The sequence below is a fragment of the Marmota flaviventris genome, chromosome 3, assembly GCF_047511675.1.
Source record: "Marmota flaviventris isolate mMarFla1 chromosome 3, mMarFla1.hap1, whole genome shotgun sequence".
Taxonomy (NCBI): domain Eukaryota; kingdom Metazoa; phylum Chordata; class Mammalia; order Rodentia; family Sciuridae; genus Marmota; species Marmota flaviventris.
Genome location: NC_092500.1, coordinates 96,942,117 through 96,968,514, shown reverse-complemented (window position 1 = coordinate 96,968,514; position 26,398 = coordinate 96,942,117). Strand labels below are relative to the sequence as shown.

The 26,398-nt window shown below is 38.1% G+C and overlaps 1 protein-coding gene across 1 annotated transcript in view; it reads right to left on the bottom strand.

The window, feature by feature from the left end:
* The window catches only part of Dusp16 (dual specificity phosphatase 16), a 94,565-nt gene extending 71,981 nt beyond the window's left edge, over nucleotides 1-22,584 (bottom strand). The window contains exon 1 of the mRNA XM_027955915.3: nucleotides 22,044-22,584. The gene's annotated coding sequence lies outside the window, so the exon portion shown is untranslated. The remainder of the gene's footprint in view (nucleotides 1-22,043) is intronic.
* Nucleotides 22,585-26,398: the final 3,814 nt, after the last annotated feature.

Genomic DNA, 26,398 nt, shown 5'->3' with positions numbered 1-26,398 from the left:
AGAGCAAGTTTTAATTTCAATGAAGTCCAGTTTATCGATTTTTTTCTCATATGAGCCATGCTTTTGGTGTCATAGGTAAGAACTCTCTGCCTAACTCAGGTCACGAATAGTTTCACCAGTTTTCTTCTAAAAGTTGTAATGTTTTTCATGTTTTGCATTTAAGTCAATGATCCATTTTGAGTTAAGTTTTGTATAAAATGTAAGGTATGGGTTAAGGTTTAAAAAAAAAAAAAAAACCCACAGGGATGTCTAATAGTTTCAGCACAATTTAATAAAAATACCAGTTTCTCCATTAAGTTGCTTCTACAACTAAGTCAAAATCCAAATGAGGCCAGGTGTGGTGGCACACAACTGTAATCCCAGCAGCTCAGGAGGCTGAGGCAGAGGATCACAAGTTCAAAGCCAGCCCTGCAATTTAAGGAGGCCCTAGGCAACTTAGTGCAACCCTTTCTAAATAAGGGCTGAGGATGTGGCTCAGTGGTTAAGTGCTCCTGCGTTCAATCCCTGGTACCAAAAAAAAAAAAAAAAAAAAAAAAATCAAGTGGTACCTCACACAGAAAGGGTTGGTGAGAACATTGAGAAATTGAAACACTGCACTATTAGAAAACAGTATGACAGTTGCTCAAAAAGTTAAATTTACTATATAATAATTCTACATACTATGTAAGCTTCTATTGTATGATTTCTATAAATACCTTTTATCATATTTAGGAGGCCCCTATTTCTGGTAGTTAAGAACTTTTATTATGAACAGGTACTAGATTTTAACAACTGTTTTGTCTGAATCTACTAAGATAATCACGACTTTCCTTATTTTTTGTAATTGATGTTAAGTATATTAATTGATTTGTGACACTATCAAAACATTTTTACATATTCATTTCATGTTTATTTAGATAATCTTATTACACAAATAATGGTCAAATCTTAAGTCACTCTAATAATAAATAAGAGGATTCATGGATAAATGAAGTCTAATGATATTTTACAAGTCACCATCTAGTCAAAATTGTACAATTACTTCAGTCACATTTCCCAGTAAATCTTTCCCCACCAAATACAAAATGGATCAAAGAAATGATAACCAAATCACGATCCTGGAATTAAGCATACCATTCTCATGTTCAATATATAAACGCTAAAGCATCTGAAATGAAAAAGAACTTCCATTACAAGTGATATTGATGTTATATAGTACAAACATCACATACTTTTAGAAATCAAAAATTAAGTTACAGTATTGAAATGTTAATTCCTCATTAACATAAATGAATGGATAGTAAAAACATCTGACAGTTCTATATATTGTAAATTTATGAAATCCTATAATTTGGAGGGGAAATTTAAATGACTGCATTAAGGAAATTGGGTCTACTAACTATCACCCACAGGTTAGTTGTGTCTTTTTATTTTGTCTATGTTCTGTTTTTTTTTTTTTTTTTCACAATTTAATGAAAAATCTATGATCAAAGGAATGGTTGATGAGGGAAAGCCCTAAAGAACCTAGACATACTTTTACAATGAAATTGTCATAGTGCTACCAAATGCATTTTCAATCCTTGTGTTCACTGTTGTGACCTAGATTATGAATGATCTTGGGTCGGGCATGGTGGCACATGCCTGTAATTCCAGCAACTTGGGAGGATCAGAAGTTCAAGGCCAGACTCAGCAATTTAGTGATATCCTCAGTAATTTAGTGAGACCATGTCTCAAAATAAAAAAATAAAAACAGAACTGGGGGTGTTGTTCAGTGATAGAACACCCTTGGATTGAATCCCCAGTACCCAAAGCAGGGGAAAAAAATGTAACATGATCTTGGTGGCTCTGGACATTTTGCAACTTCTCACACTGTAGTTTTCTGAGGTGGCCTCAGTCCCCTGCATTCTCTCCTCATTCACACACCCAGCTTCATTTCGTATTTTGAGAGAAGGGACTGATGATATTCCATCAAGACCTGGCAACATGCCAGAAAGCAAGATGCCAGAAAGCAACATGGATGACACAGATGTGCAAGCACAAAGGTGATGCTAGACTAGTTATCTTGGCTTCTATCATAATTGTTAGCAATAACCCAGTCGTTCCGAGTAACCATACATACATCCCTCACCCATTTCTACTTGGTTTGCTGGATTTTGCAGAATTACTCCACTCTTCCTGTTAGCATGAGAAAATTTTAAGTTACAGAACAATATGGCAATAACATCTAACAATTAAAATGGCTCTCTAAAGACTGATTATCAGTATCTATCAGATGCAAAAAATAAATAAAAATATCAAGTATCGAAACCTAAAAACAATTATAAGCATACTATAGCAGAACTCATATAGCATCCTTAAACCTCAACCACCACAATTACTACCACTAATCGCTGTCTACATGAGAGCCCTGGACAAGCAATAAATATATCAGTTGAGTAATTTCTAATGTAATCCTGGCATTTAGACCCAAAAAGATGTTTCTCAAAAGAAGAAGTACAGTCAGGCACAGTGGCACGTGCCTATAATCTCAGCAGCTTAGGAGGCTGAGGCAGGAGGATTCCAAGTTCAAATCCAGCCTCAGCAATTTAGTGAGACCTTGTATCTAAAATAATAATAATAATAAAAAGAGCTGGGGATGTGGCTCAGTGGTTAAACGCCCCTGAGTACAATCCCTGGTACCAAAAAAAAAAAAAAAATGAGAGAGAAATACAAAGGTCAATATATACATGAAAAAGTACTCAACATCTTTAGGCATCAAGGAAATGCAAATCAAAACACATTAAGGGGTTGGGGTTGTGGCTCAGTGGTAGAGCGCTTGCCTGGCACATGTGAGGCACTGGGTTCGATCCTCAGCACCATATAAAAATAAATAAAAAGGAAGGTATTGTGTCCATCTATAACCCCCCAAAATAAAAAACTACATTGAGACTCCATCTCACCCCAGCTAAAAAAGCTACTCTCAAAAATAAAAAAATAAATAACAAATGCTGGCAAGGATATAGAGGAAAAAAAAATACATACTATTGGTGGGAATGTAAATTAGTACAGCTACTATAGAAAATAGTACAGAGGTTCCACAAAAAACTAAAAATGGAACTGTTACATGATCCAGTTATACCACTGTGGATATACACCCAAAGAAAATGAAGCCAACATACCTGAACTAACTGTGGCACTAATTCACATACAGCCAAGATAAGGAAATCAGACTGGGCGCCTCTTATTAGAAGAAAAGATTTTTAAAATGTGGTATATATACAAATCATGGAATATTATTCAGCCACGAAGAAAAATGAAACTACATCATTTGCATTTAGATGGAACTGAGAGACATCAAATTAAACAAAATAAGTCAAAACAAGGTATTGCATGCTTTCTTTCATGCAGAAACTAAATAGACCTGACAGTAGAGAAACTGTTAGAGACTGGGAAGGGAGGTGGAGAGAAAGGAAGATGAAAGAGGATGGACATGATCAATGTACTACATATACCATGTATGAAAATGTCACAGTGAGTTTTTCCACTAAATTGCACAATACATGTTAACAAAAAACTGGCATTTAACACTTAGAAATCTAGCTATTCTTACAGAAATTAAAATTCTCTGAATTTGGATTGGCTATACTATTTGATCTATGTAGTTGAGAAAATAAATATACTTTCCAGTGAGCTTTGTAGCTTCTATTTCTTCATAACCGTTAGTATGTTTTAAAAAGCAAGAAAGCAAGCAAGCACTGCTGTGTATCTGCAGGGTCAAGTACAAGCTCTACTATTCTATGACAGACCTACTGTAAACTTGTGTACAGCACCAATTAAAGACCTAACCTTCAGGCCCAGGATTCTGAGGTGATGTCATACTGTAACAGGAAAATAATATTAAAAGTAGAAAACCAAAGTTCCACTAGAGCTTTGATAAAGAGCTACCTATTAGATACTGAGTGGCAACAAAGATTTCTCAGTCTATAAGTCAGATATTACTGAGTTCCCAAGGAAATTTTAGGTGCTATTTTGGTCAGATGGTAGAAGACAATACTTACCCCCTTCCCCCAACCAAAAGAGGACTGAGTCCAGGGGCACTCTAAAATTGAGCTAAATCACCAGGCCTTTTTATTTTTTGAGACAGAGTCTCGCTAAGTTGCCCAAGATGGCTTCGAACTTGCAATTCTCCAGCCTCAGCCACCAGAGTAGCTATGATCACAGGCATGCACCACCACACCCAGCTAAAAGCAACACTTTCGAAACAGTTTTAAGTTAGAAGAAAACCATCTGTCTGATTTTAGATAATGAGGAGTTGAGGGGAGAAGGGGACAGAAAAGGGGAGAAAGAAGAGAATGACACTGAACCCTCTAAATCTGCATCAGAGTACAAAACCCTAAGCTAAGCAAGCTGTACTGGTCATAGGCAATGACAGGAGAGGTTGCTCTGCAGTCTTTCCATCTTTATATCCCTGCACTATATTACATATGACATGTGAATAGTTTTAAGCTCCTTTGGATTTTTAAAAAGAAAAAGGCTCCCTATAACTCAATGGAAAATCAAATAACATTATTAAAAAATGCAGAAAGAACTTAGAGACATTTTCCCGAAGATAGTGTGTAATACTCAATTATATGAAAAGATGCTGAACATCACCAATCATACGAAAAACATGAATCAAAGGCACAATAAATTATCCTCTCACATCATGAGGATGGCTACTTTAAAAAAAACATACAGAAAATAACAAATGTTAGCAAGGAAGCAGAGAAATTGGAACCCACCCACATGTGCTTTTTTTTTTTTTTTTTTTTTGTGCGGGGGAGTAGTTGTAGATGAACAGAATGCCTTTATTTTATTTGTTTATTTTTATGTGGTGCTAAGGATCAAACCCAGTGCCCCATGCATGCTAGGCAAGTGCTCTGCCACTACAGCCCCAGCCCCCATGTGTGCTTTTGATGGATCATAAAACTTAAAAGTAGAACTATCATACGATCCAACAATTCCACTTCTGGTACACATCAAAAAAATTTTTTGAAAGTAGGGTCTCAAAGAGATATCTCTGTCTACCTGTGTTCACAGTAGCATTATTCATACTAAGAGGGAAGAACAACTCAAATGTCCATCTATGGATGAATGGATAAAATATGGTACATATACAAAAGAATATTACTCAGTCTTAAAAAAATACTGTTACAAGCTACAACATGGATAAACTTTAACAACATTATGCTAAGTGAAATAAGCCAAACTACACACACAACTAAAACAAATACTGTGTAATTCAATTTATATGAAAAATCTAAAATAGCCAAATTCAGAGAAACAGGCATCCTGGAGATCTATATCACAACAATACGAACATACCACTACTGAATTATATACTTAAAAATTATTTAAATGATGAATTTTTAAAATTACAATAAAAAATGAAGAAGAAAAACCAAAAATGGCAATCGATCTTTTTTTATGTTTCCCTCCCAAACTTCAAAGGAGCCCAAAACTGCAAAACTATCCTAAAGCAGCAGCCAGCTAAAACACTGGGGGGGGGGGGGGGAGTGTCTGCAATCGTGGGAGAGAAGAAAAAAACTTTAGGTGGACTACCCCCTATATCTAATAATGACTTTATCACTATTGATCTAAGAAAGTGGAGACTTGGGTAGTGAATCCTACCCCCCCCCCCAGAAAAGGTGCCTCTAGGGCAAAAAATGAGTCTTTTATGATGTTTTGTTTAAACCATGAAGAGAAGAGAATAGAGATGCTGATGCCAAATATAAATTCCTTAATGGCCAAGGCCATACATATCTCCTTTGCATTCCTTCTTGTACCTTACTCATAGAAATCACTAAGTAAATACTAGTTCATGCTAACAACAAGGACATCACTGGCAAAAGAATGGACCTTTTGTCCGAAAAATACCTATGAGACTCAGAAGCTAAAGTGCTTAATGAATGAAGGTCATTTCTATAATGACAATCTCCACTGATTTCACAATCACTTTTTATTAAAAATTATTTTTAAAACTATTTTTTCCTGGCAAACAGATACCATATTGCCCAATATTTGGCACTTAGAAATTCCCCCAAAATATACTGTATCACTTTAATATTAATTATATTCTCTAATGAAACAACCACTGGCATACAGGCCACTGATTTGCCACAAAAATGGCAGAGGTCTGTCCTTCAGCTGGGACTGTTGGTACACAAGAGAAGGGGTTTTCCACTATACATGATTTTTATTGTTGGTTATACAAGCAAGAAGCTATAAAAATCAAGGTTCCTAAATATTTACATTAACAAGGTTCTTTGTTATTCATAGGATACAAGATGAAAACAATTGCTTTAATTATATATTTAAAAGGATTTTAACTCAGCTTTAAAAAAGACTGAAATTATGACATTAGTCAGTAAATGGTTGGAGTTGGAGAATATCATGCTAAGTGGAATAAGCCAATCCCACAAAACCAAAGGCTGAATGTTTTCTCTCATATGCGGATGCTAATTCACAATGGGGGGGGGACACAATAGGAAAGAATAGCATTACCTTAGATTAGGTAGAGGAAAGTGAGGGGGGGGGGTGCGGATAGGAAAGATAGTAGAATAAAACAGACATTATTACCATAAATTGGTTATGTATATATGACTACATAACCAATACGATTCTGCAACATGTACACTCAGAAAAATGGGAAATTATATCCCATCTATGTATGATATATCAAAGTGCATAAATGCATTCTACTGTCATGTATAACTAATTAAAACAAAAAAATTTTTAAAAAGGATTTCAGTAGAAGAAAAAGGTTTCTAAACCATATTAGATATTCTGTGGTACTGAAATTAGACATTGTCCCTAAGCTATTTAAAGCAGCTATTAAGTACATGTGTACACATGCATTTTATTCTTAAAAAATACATCCTCCAAATTGCAAATGCCTTGTGGCCCCTTAAATACCTCAGTCAACTACATCTACTTCCTATATCTCCCAGTATTGATAAGCCACAAATAAAATACAGTAGGATATTTTTGGTATAAAATTAATACTTTTTAGGTTAACTTATTTTTAACAGACCCTTTTATAAGTAGTGTAATGTTTCATCATTTGTTGGAATGTCATTTTCAACTTGCTATATATCCAAATTCATTCAACCTTGATAGAACACCATATAAAGAACCAGATCATCACTTTGAAACAAAATCTCACTTTAAGGTACATAAAAAACCAAAGGTTCTGCCTCATTTAAGTAAATTTTATTTGCTTCACTGCACAAAGGGAATCACATTTCTTTAGTTTGTCTAATTTTATCTAAAGTAAATATGCAGCAAGAGCACTATTATCAAATAACAAATGCCCAACAAGCAAAAGGGGATGCCTGAACTGGTTTCTCACAATAGTGCCCAAAATGTCCTTTAATGGGACAGGAAGGCATTTCCTCAGAATACTGTGCTGAGGATATTTATAGACTATGCACACATATGTACATCTTTATTAAAATAAAAGAACAATTTTTTTTTCATTTTCAATGGAAAATTTGGAAAATGAGTAACTGCCCAAAAGCCAAAACATAAAATTAGCTTTTAATCTTCTTTCCCATCAAGATCTTTAGAGATACTACCCAGCAATCAAGATAACCAAAAACCACCACGCATCTTCGTATCATCTTCCTAATCCTGTCTACTTTTTTGATAATAAAATGTGAAATGGTAAGAATACAGGATAAAAAGAAACAAGATTTTAGAACTGAAAATTATTTCAGAAATTATCAAATGCAATGTTTTTGTTTTACAGCTGAGACAACTGAAATGCAACTGTCTCTAAATTAGCTCTATAACTAAGTGGGATAAAGGTCTCTGTGATCTTCCTCCAAAAAAAAAAAAAAAAAGAAAATGAGTAAAGCCTTATTTGGGGAGAAACACTAAAAACTGTCTCCAGATTCAGGAAAGTTGTTAGAGCAAGTTACTTAATACTGTTTGTGCTTTCCTTTCTGCATATCTAACAAACATAGAGCTACCCAACAGACATTTCTTCCCTCTAAAATGCCAACAGAAGGCCAGTTTGCCCTGTGAAGCAGTGTGCCTCGGCCTAGGAGATACATAGCACATGATGCTAAGCCAGCCATTGTAACTGCATTCCCCTTAGCCATACATTCATCTCCTTGGTCCTCTGTGAGTGGGGGCAGTCTTTTGAAAAAATTCAAATAAATGAAACTTAAGAGAAAATCGATGGGAGTTTCCATGAAAGGTTTTGTTTTTAACTAGGCAGGTCCAAGAGGAAGCCTTACTTGCTATGTCCACTTCCTCCTTCCTGCCTTGAAAAAGCTGTGATGCTAAAGCTGAGGCAGCCATTTTGTGAACTGGTAGCAATAAGCATGATAACAACAGATGAGAAGATGTAGTCAAGGACTGGGAGAACCAGGGCCTTGAAGACACTGCTGAGCAGTGGAGCCAACCCAGACCACTCATCACTGAACTCTGAACTACTTGAGTAAATAATAAATTGCTTATGGTTTAAGCTTCTGGTAGTAGCTTTCTATTAAGTATAGCTGAAAGCAGTCTTGTGTTAAAAAAAAAAAAATGTTTTTTCTGTGGCACGCTGTGACTTTCCTGCCCAGTCTCACTTTTATCTCGCACATACACATAGAGCTTATACTATAAGCAACTAAAAAGTAACGTGACTATATTAGCTCCTGTATGATTAAGACACCAATTACAGTTAGAGTACCTTAGCTACACAGTTTTATTAAAATTAATGTCAGCAGTAGAAAATCAGTAGGAAGAAAATGTGACTTAGAATCATGTCTGCCCCTGAATACAGACTTTGATCTTTCCTTCTGCTATTCCAAATCCTTGTTGGAAACAAGTACCATACAACAAATTGATAAATGATAACTGTTTAAACTAAACTCTTCTGTCTCCTTTAATTATAACTTCTTTTTTTTTTTTTTAAGATGGACACAATGTCTTTATTTTATTTATTTATTTTTATGTGGTAATGAGGATGGAACCCAGGGCCTCACACATGCAAGGCAAGAGCTCTACCACTGAGTGCCAACCCCAGCCTTGATCACACAACTTCTTATTAGTAAAAAAATAATAATAAAGTATTAAAATTTCATTTGTGAATTTGCATCCTCAAACATAACCCAATTGATACTTTAATATACCAATGTTTGTAACCAAAATTTAGAGATTTACCTAACTCTCCATCAAACTCATGGCACTGCTGTTCTCCCCTATTAAAACTGAATATGGGAGCTGGAGTTGTGGCTCAGTGGCAGAGTGCTCGCCTAGCACGTGCAACGCCCTGGGTTCAATCCTCAGCACCACATAAAAATAAATAAAATGAAGGTATATTTTTAAAAAACTGAATATGTAGTAGAATTTGAGTACTGGTAAGAAATTAAAAAAACAGACTATCCACTTTAGACATATTTTGCTGCTGTTCTTGTTGGTACCACATATTGAATCCAGGACACTTAAACATTGAGCTACAACACCACCACTTTTTTAATTTTCATTTTGAGACAGTCTCACTAAGTTGTTTAGGACCTCACTAAGTTGCTGAGGCTGGCCTCAAACTTGGGATTCTCTTTCCTCAGCCTCCCAAGTCACTGGGATTATAGGCAAATGCCAACTCACCTAGCTACTTTATCCATATTTGATGGAAATCTTTCAAATATATGTTCACCTCCATGACTTCTGTTGCATCCAACTCTGTACTTTTCTGGCCCTATTCTTCCAGTGTCCAGCACATGGGGGAACCCAGTTCATCCTGAAGTCTTCCTCTGCTTTCCAATGCTTATCTCCACTATCTGCCCACAGCCTAGTCTGAAAATGACAGCTCACTGCTAATGCCTAATCTTTTCAGCCTTTTCTTACCATTTCTTCTTTCTAACATCATTTGTTTTGTCATCCCTCGGCTTTCTCTGGGTGGCAGAGTGTTAACAACCATCCTAGTTAGATGGAACTAACTAACTGCCACGAGCACTCTATTGTCCTCTCAAATATGTGACCATCTCTCCCCTCTTGTCTTTTAAGGAAAAAAATCATTGATTTTTAAAATGTATAAAAATGAATATGAACATGTTATGTGTGCATTTAAGGGCTCAGTGCTTTTTAGTTTTAAAAAAGTAAAGATAGTAAGTACTCATTTTTTTATAAACTGAAAAGTGCTTTTACTGATTCCTCCCTTCTGTCTGCAGTTTTTCCATCCACACTGATTTTATATGACCTTGTACCTGTGATGGACTCTGGGCCACCTGGCTCATCCTACACATAAGCATATTCCCTTCTTCTTGACAAATGAACCAGTTAGGATGAAAATATTTTTTTCACATAAATGTGTGCATCATACTGCTCTAAATAGCTATGCTAGTTTATATCAAAAATTTTCAAAGTGTTATCAAGAGACCAGAAGTAGGGAGCACCTCCTTCAAGGGGTCACCAACACTAAAACTACTTTTGGTAATACAAACATCTTTATTTTTTTCACTCTTTCTCTCATGAATGTACATAGTCATACTAGAGGATACATGGTATGTGATGATGATGTATCACTCTGACAACTAATGAAAGATGTTTATTCTTCATTCCTATCAGTCTTTAAAAAATTATTTCACCTAGAAATGTCCTTGATAAGACAGCTATTAATTTTATTAAACCTGCAGTCTTGAGAACTTAAATTCTGTATGTACTTTTCAGTTGCACATCTAAATACACTGTCTTAAAGAAAAATACTTAAGCAACTGAGTTATGAGCTTTTTTCAGAGTATGCCAGTTTGGCTTAAAAGAATGACCAGCAGACATTTAACAGCTACTCAGACTTAAGTTTGGCAGATATTTTCTTTAAAATTAATAAAGTAAGCTCCCTCTTCAAGAAAAACTATTTGGGGGCTGGGGCCATAGTTCAGTGGTAAAGCGCTTGCCTAGCATGTGTGAGACACTATGTTCGATCCTCAGCACCGCATAAAAATAAATAAAGTTATTAGGTCCATCTATAACTTAAAAAAAAAAAAACTATTTGTTGTTGACGATAAAATTTTTTTTAGGAGAAAAATGAGGAAAAAAATCATTGATTTTTAAAATGTATAAAATCCTTTTTTACATGGTACTTGAACTCACTATCAAGATACAACCATTTTCCAGTTCTTAAAGATGTTTAGATATGACTAATGGTTATATTAATGAATGTAATGTGTTTAACAAATTTGTAATCAAATGTCAAAATCTGAAAGATATGCATAACTCAATAAGCCATTATTTTTCAAATGGTCAATGCATGATACTAAAAAAAATTACATATATATCAAAGACCCATTAAAAGATATTAATAGTGCAAAAAAAAATTCATACATATGGTCTCAGATTCAACACAACAACTAACCCGTAAGAATCCACTTCCTGCTAGATTTTGGTATAACAAGGAATGTTCATAATTATATGAAAAGATTATTAAAATAATCCATCATTTCCAATTATGAGTCTGTGTATATCCATGTTTTCTTGATATATTTCAACCAGAACAGCATATCAAAACAAACTGAAAGCAATATGAGATAAGGGAAGCAGAAGCAATTACACAATGGGATGGGACTGGCAATGGGATCCTGGTTGTTGGATCCATGGGAGCTGTTATACTACTCAGCCCTTCTCCTCATCCCCCTTTTTCACCCCCTGTGGATATTTGAAGATTTCCAACAAAAAGCTAAAAACCAAAAAAAAAACCAGATTGACTATAAAAACAGTGATGCAAATAGAGCTACCTTCTATTAAGCAATACATTTAAAAAGAAAACAATGCAACCCTTTCCACTAGATTTATTTTTTAATTTTTTTTTTTTTTGGCATGGGGGGTGGGGGCTGGGGGTGTGTACCAGGGGTTGAATCCAGGGGCACTATATCACTGAACAAAATCCTCAGGACTTTTTTTTTTTTTTTGAGACAGGGTCTCCCCAAGTTGCTGAGGCTGGTCTCAAACTTGCAATCCTCTCGTCTTAGTGCCTCTGAACAGCTGGGATTACAAGCATGAGCCATCACACCCAGCTAGAACACTCTGTTCACAGAGTACAAATACTGACCTTTGATGTTAGTTATTTTTAAATTTATAAATATTTTAAGCATTTCTGTTTTAATTTTAATATGTTAAATAATTATAAACATAGTCCACATAAAGATATTTGGGGTCAATCATTTTTAGAGTTTCTTGATATCAAAATGTTTGAAAAACACAGTTTAAACCACCATTAAAAAGGGCACTTATGCCAGGCACAGTGGCGCATGCCTGTAATCGTAGCCGCTTAGAAGCCTGAGACAGGAGGATGGCAAGTTCAAAGCCAATCTCAGCAACAGCAAGGCGCTAAGCAACTCAGTGACACCCTGTCTCTAAATAAAATACAGAATAGGGCTGAGGATGAGGCTCAGTAGTCAAGTGCCCTTGAGTTGATTCCCAACCCCCTCCCCGGACATCCGCAAAAAAAAAAAAAAAAAAAAAAGGCACTTTAAAGTGTGTGTATATAAGAGAATGGGCACCTGAATACAAATCAGAAGATAATTTCAGTTCTAGTACCATTTTTTTCTTGCTTTGGGATTTAAATAAATTAATCAGTTTCCTCATCTGTAAAGTGAATAACTCATGTCTTATTCTGAAGATCAAAAAAAAAAAAAAAGAAAAAAGACAAAATACATCAAAGCACTGTACAACTGCAAGGCATATCATTACAAAATCTCAAAGGTGAGTTTTAGGCATTTATGATGATTCTACAAGTTTCCCTATTCTTAATATTTTATAACTAAAAGAACTTACAGAAAATGCCAAGTGAAGATTTTTTGATTCTCAAATTAACTCAAATGTCCAACTACATTCTATTCTACTATATTAAATTTCTTCCCCTACACTAATAATTGGTAATATACAATTCAGCCCATTACTAAGTATATTTGCAAACAATCATACAGAAAGTAATAACAAACTACAATTGTACCCAGATTCAACAAGTTTTGGAAATTTTCCAATATTGTTTTATCTCCCACTTGTATTGTGACTATCATTAAGTTTTTGAAACAAATATAAGGCATTTCATTTTGCCTATAAATACTTCCACATAACAGATGAGAAAATTCAACATAACCATAATACCATTATTGTAGCTAAAAATGTTATGGTTAATTTCTTGTCTTTTTTTAAAAGTCTTTGCTAGTCTTTAGATGGTTTGTATTATAAGTGAACCCAAGATTTTTAAGTAAAGCAAGGAAGGAAGGAAATAACACCATGCTTCATATACCATACACAGTTTACAAAACAGTCAAGAACCATCTTCCTGAGGAGTGTGCTTCTCCACCAACGAAACAAACAAAACACACTACCAAATGGATCAGCATAGTGACACAGATCCTTGAGTATTCTGAGAAGTGACCAGAAGAAGAGAAACTCGGCTGCTTCAGTGAGGGAAAGAGCGGTTAGAGGTGACAGGAAACAACCACCCTCCATTTCAGAAAAGATGAAGTCAGGTCAGCCACAGGGTCAAAGCTAGAGGAGAGGTCACAGCCAGGTTCCAGTGGGAGCATCCTACTAAAACAAGAGTCAGGTGCCAAGGCCATAATTCAACCCCCACCCCTAACTGCCCTGTAGGTTGCAACATAGCTCAAAAAACAGTGCTCTCAGCTGCAGATATAATGGAACTATAAAAAATAACAGTTGTGAGAATTAATTCAATTTATTCAGCAAACAATTATCAAACTGACTATAGTAGGTACTGTTCTAGGATATTACATGGGTATTTAAAATTTTTATATACAAATCAAACAATAAGTAGTATATACTTCTCTACACGTCTTTCCCCCTTCACTTTGAGGGGAAGAATGGATATATTTAAAATTAATTACCTGGCCATACAACTATGATTTGTTGTATATCTATCATTTTTTTTCTTTATAAACTGCAGTTATACCACCACTCCCAGAAAGACATTAAAACAAATCTGAATTCTACTGTCCTTCCCAAAGATTTTTGGGAGGTACAAGTCAGATATAAACCCCCTGTGGTTTATATCTACAATTCTTTTTCCTTTTTATTTTTGGTTCTGGAGATTTAACCCAGTGACACATTACCACTGAGCTACACTCCCAGCCCTTTTTTAAAAAACTTTTTTAATAAATATTGATTTTTTTAGTTATAGGTGGACACAATATCTTTATTTTATTTTCATGTGGTGCTGAGGATTGAACCCAGTACCTCTCACATGCTAGGTGATCACTTTACCTCTGAGCCACAACCCCCAGCCCTTTTTTTAAATTTTATTTTATTTATGTGACAGCAGAATGCATTACAATTCTTATTACACATATAGAACACAATTTTTCACATCTCTGGTTGTATACAAAGAATATTCACACCAATTCGTGTCTTCATACTTGTACTTTGGATAATAACGTCCATCATATTCCACCATCATTTCTAACCCCATGCCACCTCCCCTCCCCGCCCTCTCCCAGCCCTTTTTATTGAGACAGTGCCTTGCTAAATTGCTGAGACCAGCCTCGACATCGACAATCCTCCTGCCTCAGTCTCCCAAATCACTGGTATTACAGGCATGTATCACCATGCCCAGCTCTACAATTCTTTTCTAAATTATGTAGTTGAGAAAGAAATCAAAAAACACTAAATAATTTCCTACCTCATCTTAAAATTGTTTTGTTTTCCATAGTCTTATCACAAGTATTTCAGAACATGTTGTGGATGAGCCGGATGCCATGGCAAATGCCTGGAATCCCAGTGGCTCAGAAAGCCGAGTCAGGAAAATCTCGAGTTCAAAGCCAGCCTCAGCAATGGTGAGAAGCTAAGCAATTCAGTGAGAACCTGTGTTTTATGCGCTAAATAAAACACAAAATGGGCTGCGGATGTGGCTCAGTGCTTGAGCACCCCAAATTCAATCCCTGGTACCTGCTGGGAAAACATATAACGGCAGCAGCACCCCAGAGAAAAACCCCAGCATGGCGTCTATCGACCCTCTTTCTCCTCTTTGTTTCTTTCATTGGCGTGAAACATTCCCGCTGGCACCAATGTTCAAATCCTGCTGGTGGGAAGCCTAAGCCCCAATAAGAATTAACTTCTTGGGCTCCGGAACTGACATATGGAAGAGCTTGCCAATAAACGGCGACCTGTTATCTACCTCAGCCCTGCGACCTCTCCTTAGACCTATATAAACACACAGCCTTTAGTAATAAAGCGGAAACCTCTTTGGTGATCTGTGTCGTGTGGTGCGGGGTCTTCCAGTCTTACAGTACCAAAAAAAAAAAAGAATACATTGTAGATGAAACCTGGTTAGAGACATATATGAATAATTTTTGAGAGATTTGGTTCTACAGAGAAATATGTATACCCTTAATATAAACCCTTTCTAGACTGCTTATGTCAGTTTCATCTATAATTTTTTCTTAAGTTTAAAGCTGCTGGGGCTGGGGATATAGCTTAGCATGCACAAGGCCTTGGGTTCAATCCCCAGCACCATACACATACACACACACACACACACACACCAAAAAAAAAAAAAAAAAGTTTGAGAAGCACTCTGTAAATGTGCCCCAAAACATGAAACAGTCACTGATAAGTTTTTAGTTGACGCTTATAAAGAACATCTTGAAAACTAACAAAATAAATCTGGCAGTCAGATAACTACAGTAGGAACACTCCCCCCCGCCCCCAGGTTTCTACTATTTGAAGATAATAAGGAAAAAAAATTTGCCGCAGTCTGGCTGGGCACAAAATAACCGAGCCGCCACAAGGCACTTGTAGGTTCAAACAGGAACTCCTTTATTGCCGGAACTCCACCGGCACTCCAGTGGCACTGACCGCACTCCCCGGGAACTCTCCCAGCCCTCAAAGGGGCTCCTGGAGAACTCAAAAGTAGCGGGCGCGGGAGGCAGTAGGAGCCGCCCTATTGCCGGACAGCAGGGGTCTATATACAACTAAATACACAGCCTGTTTCAATCCAGCATCATCCAGTCACAGCAATTAAATACAGCTTAACTTAATTATCATCATCTTAACGGCTCGCTGGCAACACCTCTCAACCACTCCTTCTGGCAAATGCCAGGCACCATCCCGACTCGGCTGTGGCTCTCAACAAAAATTAAGCTTAAATTAAGTTAGAGGTAATATTCTCAGTGAAACCATACAAATCTTTAAGGAGACACAATTAAAAAGAGCACAATATAACCCAACTTTCCCCTTCCATTCCAATACCACATTAGCAGGTCCTAAAAAGGAATTCTTCTCCCCTTATCCTATATACCTATCTGGTCACTAAGCCCAACAGTGTTCTTATACTGTCTACAACTTGTTTTGTATGCTCTCATAAATGGTATTACTAAAACAAATTAGTTAGCTGGGGATGTAGCCTAGTGGTAGAGCATTTGGCTTAGCATGCATGAGGCCCTGGATTCAATCCCCAGTACCCCACCCCCCCAAAAAAAATTAGCCTTAGAATTTAGCTTCCCTTTAGAGTACTATTGGGAGTACTATTTCTAATAGAGAATACACACCAATATATAAAAGCCCTAATTAAATAGTAAACAACAATATAAACCTTACTGTAAAAAAACATAAGCTTCATTCAGGTAACTCCAGGGTCTCAGTAAGATGGGAAGATCACAAATTTGAGAGCAGCCTCAGCTACTTAGGTGATGTAGTTCAGTGTAAAGAACCCCAGGATTTGATTCCCCAGTAACCACCATGCCCCCAAAAAGAACAAGGACCAAAAAAAAAAAAAAAACCCTTGAGATTCTTAGCAAATGGCACCAAGAGAACTGTGAATAAATTGTTAATGAGGAATCAAGTCAAAGCTTGCAGGCACCATCTAAATAGAGTCACAAAAACAAGACTAAAGATGAAGGTTATCTTCACTACTTGGCACCACTGGACATCAGTTTTTTCATGTATTGTTTACTTGTTTATGGCCCTTCCAGTTTTGGTTGGTTTTTTGTTTTGTTTTGTTTTAAGACAAGTTCTCACCAAGTTGCTCAGGGCCTTGCTAAATTGCTGAGGCTGGCCTTAAACTTTTGATGCTCCCGCCTGGAACTTCCTGGGATTATAGGTATAAGCCACCATGCCTGGCTTGTTGTCATTATTTATTGTCCTATTGCCTTCTCCCCATAAGACTCTAAGTTCCATAAAGACAGTAACCTTCTCTATCTCATAGTCCTCTGTTGGCCAGTGTCTAGACCTCAGTAGAGGGTCAATATAAATTTGCTAAATAATTAGGTGGATGAATAACTTCCCTTCTCCCATACATATGATTACCATTCTTTCAAGTGATTACCATTCTTTCAAGTGATTACCATTCTTTCAACTTCCATACACAAGTTAACATTCTTTTTATCAACTTTGAGGATTACTTTCTCAACCCTCCAATCTCTTTCTCCTTTATAAATGTGACATTTATCAGCAGTCTGATAATTGTTTACATATATGTGTGTGTATATATATATATATATACACACACATATATATGCCTCACTTAAAATTCTTTAATCCTGCTCTAAAAGTAGAACTGTATCCCCAACTTTTATGTACCTTCAATAAATGTTTTGCTTAATTTATGTCTGTAGTTAACCCAGAAATCCAATTGAGATAATAATTTCAACTTTTTATAATTCATCCCTCCTTTCCAAATAACTCAAAATAGGACATGAAAATAAATTTTGAATTTATCTCTGGAAATTCCAAGTTTTACATTCTCATATAATTATATTTCATGATCATAATTTACTTTATCCACCACCCTCTACCAAGAATAAATTTAAAAAAAAAAATTTTAGGGCTGGGATTGTGGCTCAGCAGTAGAGTGCTCACCTAGCACGGGCAGGACCCGGGTTCGATCCTCAGCACCACATAAAATTAAAGGCATTGTGTTGTGTCCATCTACACCTAAAAAAATAAATATTTTTAAAAAAATTTTAAAAAAAATTTTTTTTAAATTTTGGTTGTAGATGGACACAATGCCTTTGTTTATTTATTTATATGTGGGTGCTGTGGATCGAACCCAGTGCCTCACACGTGCTAGGCAAACACTCTACCACTGAGCTACAACCCCAGCTCCCCCAAGAATAATTTTTTTAAATTTTATTCACAATACCTTTATTTCACTCATTTATTTTTTACGTGGTGCTGAGGATCCAACCCAGGGTCTCATGCATGCAAGACGAGCACTCTACCACTGAGCCACAACCCCAGCCCCTCCCCCCAAGAATAAATTTTTTATGTAATAAAAAATTTTACGAATTTTGGGTGATACCTGTAATGAAGTTTCTATTCCTAATCTAGAAGGGGGTGACGTTTCATTACTCCCTTCTTGTTGCTGAGGTATCAGAAGGTATTTTTCCATTTATGCCTATTTCCTTTCATGCAAAGACATATTCAGTTCCCTTTTTTCCTGGTCATACTCCTGGCAAGCCTTTTTATTTCTTTGTACCTATCCTCAGTAATCTGCCTTAGGTCCTCCTTTTGAGCCACTCTTGTTTCCTCCATTTATTTGATTAAATTTCTAACTGAGTCTGTTTCTTTAAGTCCACACATCTTTATGGACCTCCCTTCACACAGCTAAAACTTGATCATCTGGTCTCAGGAATCATAATAACATTATCCACAACAACAACAAAATCAGGGGAAAAATGACATCTGGCTTTGGAATACATCATATGTAGCTTTGGGCAAGATTTACTTTCTTAATTAAGTTTTGGTTAAGCCAACATTAGAAAGATTTTCTTTTATGATGGTGGATATCTGACTCAGTTTCAAAATTTGATGCAGTTTTTTTTTTTTTTTAAGGCCATTCAGGCATCAATCATGGTTTTTAACTTGGTCCTTCAATCTGTTAAAATCTTTCATAAAATCTATTTTCTGTTTCCCCTGACTTATCTCCTACTTTTCTTGGTATCCTGATCCAAATGGGTTTATATTAATTTACAAGTACCTTTTGCATGAGAACTCAAAAGCATTTTAAAAACATTGAATCCAGTGAAATTTTTAGTGCAGGTAATATTTGACAGAAAACTATTTCTACCAGATACTACAAGAAAATTTGGATTTCTAGAGTAAATTCCACTGGTAATTCTAGCAAAAATATTTAGTACGATTTTATGATTAGTTGAAAACAGAAAAACTTTAATACTGAACAGGTATACAAATCCATATCATCAACATATTAATCCCGTATCTGAAAACTCTACTAACTTAAATTCCCCAGTGGGGCTGGGGCTATAGCTCAGCAGTAGAGCACTTGCCTCATACATTCAAGGCACCGAGTTCAATCCTCAGCATCACATAAAAATAAATAGATTAAAAATAGAAGAAAAAAACATGTAAATTTTTCTTAAATAAATAAATAAATTCACCAGGCCAGGCATGATGGCACATGCAAGTAATCCCAGTAACTCAAGAGGCTGAGGCAGGAGGATTCCAAGTTCAAAACCAGCTTCAGCAACTTAGCAAGACCCTATCTCTAAATAAAATACAAAAAACAGCTTGAGATGTGGCTCAGTGGTTAAGTGCCCCTGGGGTTCAATCCCCAGTACCAAAAAGAAAAAGAAATTAAATCCCTCAATATACATACTTATAGAAAATAGCTTCAAAACAAACATCAATCCTTCCTCTTCACTGGGAATGTCACTCACTCAGTGGGAGAGTGCTTGCCTAGCATGTGTAAGGCCCTGGGTTTGATCCCAGCACTATAACAAACAAAAATAAAGAATCCTGTCCCTTCTCCTAAACTCAGGCTAAAGTCCAAAGCTTCTCAGATCTACTCAATTTTTTAGAGGTTGGGAAGACTGAGGATTGAACCCAGGGCCTCACTAAACCCCCAGTCTACCTACTACTCTTAAACACTGATCTTGGCTCCACTTCTACTCCCAACCATGCCACAAATAATTTTTGAGTGGATAAGCAAAAGGAAAAGAATGGGGTTAACAGAATTTTCTCTTTTGCCCCCTTCTCTGTTAATGCCATTAAGCTTTTAGCCAAAGAGACTTAAAACCCCACATTGACTATTTTATAGAACTCAATTACATTCAACAAGCTAAGCCAAAGGACACAGACTTCCCAAAATGAAGAGGGAGCAAAAGTGGATGATTCTGTAGTTCTGTTCCTTGCCCCTTCCATAATTATGCACTAACTGAAATACTTGAATAAAATAAGTACAATTTTAAGCCAAATCAGATATTTTACTTTGAATTGCTGACATATCAGAAGTTAAAACTTAAAAAAAATTAAATATCGTTACCACAATTTACACTTTTTTCCACATATCTGAATATAGTTTTATAGCATTTGAACAACTTATTCATCATTACTACGATTCAAAATAATCTCTCTTCTATTTTTCCTACCTAAAAATGAACTCAGCTGGGGTTATTTGGCCCAAATTTTTACATAAGTTGCTAAATGTTAACAAAAAAATTAAACAGCAACTTTCCACAATGTCTTCAGTCAGTAAATTCCACAGCTTATTTTTAAACAAAGACAAAAACTTGCCCAGTGTCTAGTCACATTGTGAATAAAATAAAGTCATAAAGTCTTAGTTTTTCAATTTACTTCTCTTGGCTTCTGCCTTCACCAAATAAAGAATTCCACAAGCTTTAATTAATTTCAGCTTCCCAAACTGTGTCCATCAATATATGATTCCCAAGGAAAAGTAAATAATTAAAAAATTATTAACTCAACTGGCAAATAGTCCTTTCTTCTTTTACCTTACTTTTAACGTTTCTTTTCTTGATGTAGATTAAACAGTGTAACTTTTAAGGAAAAAGCTGTCACCTACAGGTATTATCAGCATCATAGCATGGCAAAAAAAGAAAAAAATCTGACACTCTCAGATCCCCAAATGGTAGTCACCAAGGTCTTTCATGAATAGTAAATATTCTCTCTCTCTCTCTCTCTCTCTCTCTCTCTCTCACACACACACACACACACACACACACACACACACACCCGGAAAGACAAGAAAGAAACATACCTGGTCATTTTCTAAACAGGTTTGATAGGTTTGGTTCACTTTTAAGAGCAGAGTATTTACTTATAATCTTTTAAAGCAAAGTGGCAGCCACGGCACTGGGTAAATAAAAACTTCAGAGAGTTTTAAAACCCTGCATCTTAACTCACTTCCCCTTGGTTCAAGGGAACGGAACAGCAAGCCCCACAGCAAATGAGATTATGCAACAGGTTTTTCCTCTCCACCTTATTCATCATAGGCTGATTAGAGGTGTGCTTTCTCCAAACAATCCGAGATACCCAGGACTTCAAAAAGTCAAGGATCTTTGCAGTCGACATTTAATAAGCTTCCTTCGGATTTTGCAGTATCCATTCATTTTAAGATCTACCTCTATTTTCTCAGGTTCATAACCGGCTTCCTTTAGGAAATAAATGCAGCATCGGAAAACTAAGGTTTTGCATATATATTTTCCTCTGTGGTATTCTATCACATGAAACACATGATACACAGATCCTCGGCCGTGGCTGGGCTTTTTTTTTCTCACGTTTTATGGCTAGTATAAATTAGGAAGTCTGGAACACCGGAGTCGCCAACGCCATGACCGAGCCCCAGCAGCAAAGTTGAGGGGTTCTTGTTTGTGTTGTTAGTTGGCTGAGTTTAAGGGAGCAGCACATCACCACCCAGGTGGCCTCTCTGCCTACACTAAAGGCGAATTCGGGATAATGGGAAGAGGCAGGCCGGGGCCCCACTTGGCAGGCGTGTTGTGTAACATTCGCGCCTGGAAGTGAGCAGCTTCGCCCGCGAAGGTGCCGCGTCCCAGGCGGCAGTCGCTCTCGGCGGGGCCGGCCCGAGCCCGCACGCACCTCCCGCCCGGCCTCCCGGCGAGGCCTGCACCTCCCGCTTCTGAACGGCTGCCGTCGCCCCCACCCCGCCCCCCCAGAGCGCGGCCGGGACTCCAGAGACCGCAGAGTCGCGAAGGCTGGGCCGGCGGGGCGCGAGCGCTGCGCCCGGCACACGGGGTCTGGGCGCGCCGCGGAGCGTCCATGCTGCCCCGCACCCTCCCGACCCGCGCGCGCTCCCCGCGCCGCCCTCCGAGGCCACTTACTTCTGGGGCCACCGACCCCCCGACTCCCTCTGAGGGAATCGAAAGTTGTCACGGCGTCTCCTCTCCGGGCCCTCGGCTCCCGGGCTAGCTAGGGGCCGCCGCGGAGCCGGAGGGCGGCTGCGCTCCCGCTTGCGTCCCGTCCCGTCGCTCTCGCCTCCTCCTCTTCTTTTCACTATATTATCTTCTCCTTCTCTGAGGGGTGGGCGGGGGCGGGAGGCTTAGGAAGAGGAGACGTTTGCAACTTTTCTTCACTCTTTCTCTTCCACCCCCCCCCCCAATCAAGTCTTCCAAAAACAAATGTCGAAATGGGTGAAGAACTTGGGGAGGTAAAGGTGGGGGCCGCGTGGGGAAAGCCGAGGGGGGAAGGAGAGGTGAGAATAATCGTTAAAATTTGATTAAAGCCCCCCAAACAGTGATACACAGAAAGAGGGGGAAAGGCGGGGGGGTGGGGTGGGGGGTTGGGGAAAAGAGAAAGAGTCGCTGGTCAGGAAACTTCAAGCGCGGATGAGGTCATTGGTTTAAAAATAAAGAGATGGCGTCACTTGAAACCAATCCCAGTGAATGAACTCAGCGGAGCCCCGGGGAAAGGAGGAGACAGGCGAGGGCAGGGCGGTGGGCGCCGGGCGGGGCCGCGCGCTCGTCCGCCCGCCCATCCCGCGGCCGCCCGAGCCCGCTGCGCGGCTGGACGCCGCGTTTCGGCAGCTCGGGGAGGGGTCGGGTCACGTTCCCTTCCAGAGTTCGGCGACTCGGAGGCAGGTTCCGCAGGCGCTGCTGGGAGGAGCCCCGCTGCCCGCGGAAGCGGCCCCGCGGCCTCCTCCTCCTTCCGCGCCCGCGCGCCTGCTGCCCCGGGCTCGCGTCCCCGGACCCCGAGCTAAGGTCCCTACCCGCCCCCTCCAGCGCGGCGCCTCAACAGGTTCTGGAGGCTTCCCCCACCGGAACGCAGAACTTTTTCCTCCTCCTCAGATTGTTTTCAGCTGCCTCACTAAGAAACGCAAACGATAATTTGAGAGAATTACAATAGGTTTTTTTTTTTTTAAATCCGAATCCAAACTGCAGTGCCCTGCATTAAAAAGTTACAGGTAGGTACTTAAAAAACTGCACAGTAGTGTTGTCAGGCACTGAACTATCTGTATGCTGTCATTAAAAGCCCCCGCATGAATACTCCTAAATTATTTTACTTTGCTTATATTTGCAATATAATAAGTAAAAGTATCCTAAAATTCTCCTTAAATATATTTTATATATCGGGCAGCACAGAATCATCTTTAAATCACATAAGGGATTCTCTGCTTTCTTGGGTGGTGCAAGACCTCTGTGGATTTAACTCCAGGTACCTCATGCTTTTTAAAATTTGAACTCATTACAATAGCTTTGTTTTGAGACATTACATAGGCTTTGGAAAACTAGAGACTTGAGGTGGTGACAAATCAGGACTTGGAATCACTGAATAGGACAATCAAAGCTTTATTCCAGTGTGCTTTGAGCATTTGAGCATGAAGCTGCTTCTACTGAGAAGGACTCACGTGGATATCACATAACAGAGATGTGATTAATGACGGAAAAGCACACTGTGAGTGGACTGCTCCATGAGCCAGAATTTATGTGTAGGAATAATCTAGCTCTTAAAACCTTCCGTTGGCAATGTCCCAGAGTAGGGACACTGGCCCCTCAAGGCACTGTTTGTTGCAGGATATTTATGTGGACATTGCTTAAGTGAGTTTTTTAATTGGCAAAAGAACTAAAAAGCAGGTTTGGGTTGGAAAGATAATACATCTCTGTTACTACTTTTCTGCCTCTAAATCCTGCAACAAAAGTGTATTCACTGTGACTGGTAGTCATTTAAGGTTAGCATTAGGGAGTAAGTTCCTGGGTACTTCCTGCTCACCTTTTAGAGAAGGAAAAGGAGACAGCTGGACACTTTCAGGTCAGGCTGTAGGTGAAACCTGAAGACCACAGTTGCAGACCCAACTTTCAGGCAGTGCTTTTGACCTGCGACTTCTGCGGAGGGGAAGCTCTCTCTCCAACTTCTTGCTCCCTGTCCTCTGGTGGACAGGAGATGTTACTGCAGCTTCACGGGGATTACTTCTGTTCTACAAGTAAACCCTAAAAATCTACTAACCATAAAGCTGCTTTTTTAGAGCAGTTAAAGTGGGTAGTTGGAAAGGATATGCGTCTCAAATCTGCTTGGTTTGGCAGTGTTGGAATTTTTAGGAAGGAAGGAAAAGATAGTCCTCATACTAGAGATGGAGAGCATGGATCTTGCCTGGATGAAAGGAAATTTTATGGTATAATATGCTTTATATGCCAAAGCACCAATAGCCTTGCTCTAAGTGACACATCTTAAAACTCCCCCCACTTCCTAATTTATAGAGTTAAATTGAAGTGTCTTCCATGTATGTTTTGCTATGATAGCAATTCTGGAAGTGCATATTCTATAGGGAAAAAAAGATTAAAGCTAATTAAAAACTAAATTTAAAAAACTAAATCAATGATTAAGTGGCATTCAATAATAATTAAAAGAGTCCAGAGGAAAAAGGTAATAATGAAGGGTTTTTAAGGGAAGATATCTTATAAAGAGCTTTGACCCATTCCTTGAGAGATAATTAAGACTTGTGGTGAAGGAGGGGGGGGGGGGATGAAAGAACTGCTCTACCAGGGAAATGGCATGAGTAAAGTCATGGATGTGGAATGAATAAGTTATGTTCACATGAGAGAGGAATAGACCCTCCAGTAGTAGAAGAAACTGGTACTAGCAATTAGTTATGAAGTCAAAGACATTCAGAGACACATTATAGAGGTATTTGAATGTTAGGAAAAATATTAGTCCAGCGAGTTAAAGGGAAAACATGGAACAAGTTTACTTTAATGAAAAGTACATTTCTTTTTGTTCTTTTTAAATTTTTTTTTTTAGTTGTAGATGGACACAATACCTTTATTTATTTATTTTTATTTGGTGCTGAGGATAGAACTCACTGGCTCATGTGTGCTAAGAAAGCACTCTGCCACTAAGCTACAACCCCAGCCCATAATATTTAGTATCTAGACCCTCTTAAACTCTTAATCCACCCATGGCTGAGATTTACTTATTCATTTAACACAAACAGTGACTGAATGGCTACCACCTGTGTGTGTCTGGTACATAGCTAGCTCTGGGAATGTGGTTATAAATAAGTCAAGGGAGGCCCTTTCCTTTGTGGAATTTACATTCTAGTGGTGAGAGAAGACAATAAGCAAATACACAAAAATCAATGACCAGAACTGTGACAAGATCAACTACCTAAGGAAGAAACTGGCTGGTGTGGCTGAGAGTAGGGTGAAGGTGGTTGGGGAAGTTTAAATAAGGAGGGACATTTGAACTGAGGCCTGAAGGGTAGCAATCAGTGAAGTGGTCTCGGTGAGGAAAAAGATCACTCAAAGACCCTTCACAAGAGACAGAGTGACCTGCAGAATTGGTGCATTCCTAAAGCCAAAGGTAGGCCAGTGGGGCTCAAATGTATAAAATGAAAGTGGGCAGGAGTCAGATTATGTAAAGCCTGATAGAGGAGCATGGAGAGAAATTTGAATTCTGTTCTAAAAGATTTAAGCAGGTTAGTATGTGATTTATAAAGACGATATTGGCAAGTAAACATAATAGTTTTGAAGAGTTTTAATAAAAATCTAAAATATTACCCTTTTAATTTAGCAGTTTTCTTTTCCAGTAGGAAGGAAACTTTTTTTTTTTTAATTAAACTCCACGGATCCCTTTTAATGTCCCCAATAAAGGTCTGTTAGCCAAAGATTCATGGATTCTTAGGGAGTGCACGGATGGACTTCCAAGGGTCCAGGAGTTCCTTGAAGTTTTATGTATATATGCTTGTGTGTGTTTCTCTGTGAGTTTGTCCCTAGCTTTCAACAGATTTTCAAAGGATTTTATCACAAAAAAAAGTGAGACCTATGTCACATTTATGTCTTAAGTGTGCTTTTTGAAGAGTGGTCCCTGCTCTTGTCTTAGGGTTCATGGCACTGTACAATCAAATTACATTTCTGGAAAGAAGGAAGTTCTGTCTCAAGAGATGGCAGTATGATGGAGGAGGGCAGTATTTTCAGGAGAAAAGGAGAGAATGTTCTAAGTTTGTCACTAACAGAACTTCACAAAAATATTTTTTCCACCTGTGTAGTGAGAGAAGTAGAAGAGACCTATGACAATATCTGAGATCAATCCACTCACTTTACATATAAGAAAGTGAAGATCCAGAGAGGTTATGTGGCTTGCCCAAGACTACACAGCCAGTTAGAAACCAACCTTGAATTATAAATAGGTCTCCCAGCTATCAATATCAGACTCTATAATCCTAATCTAAAGATTTACAAAGAAA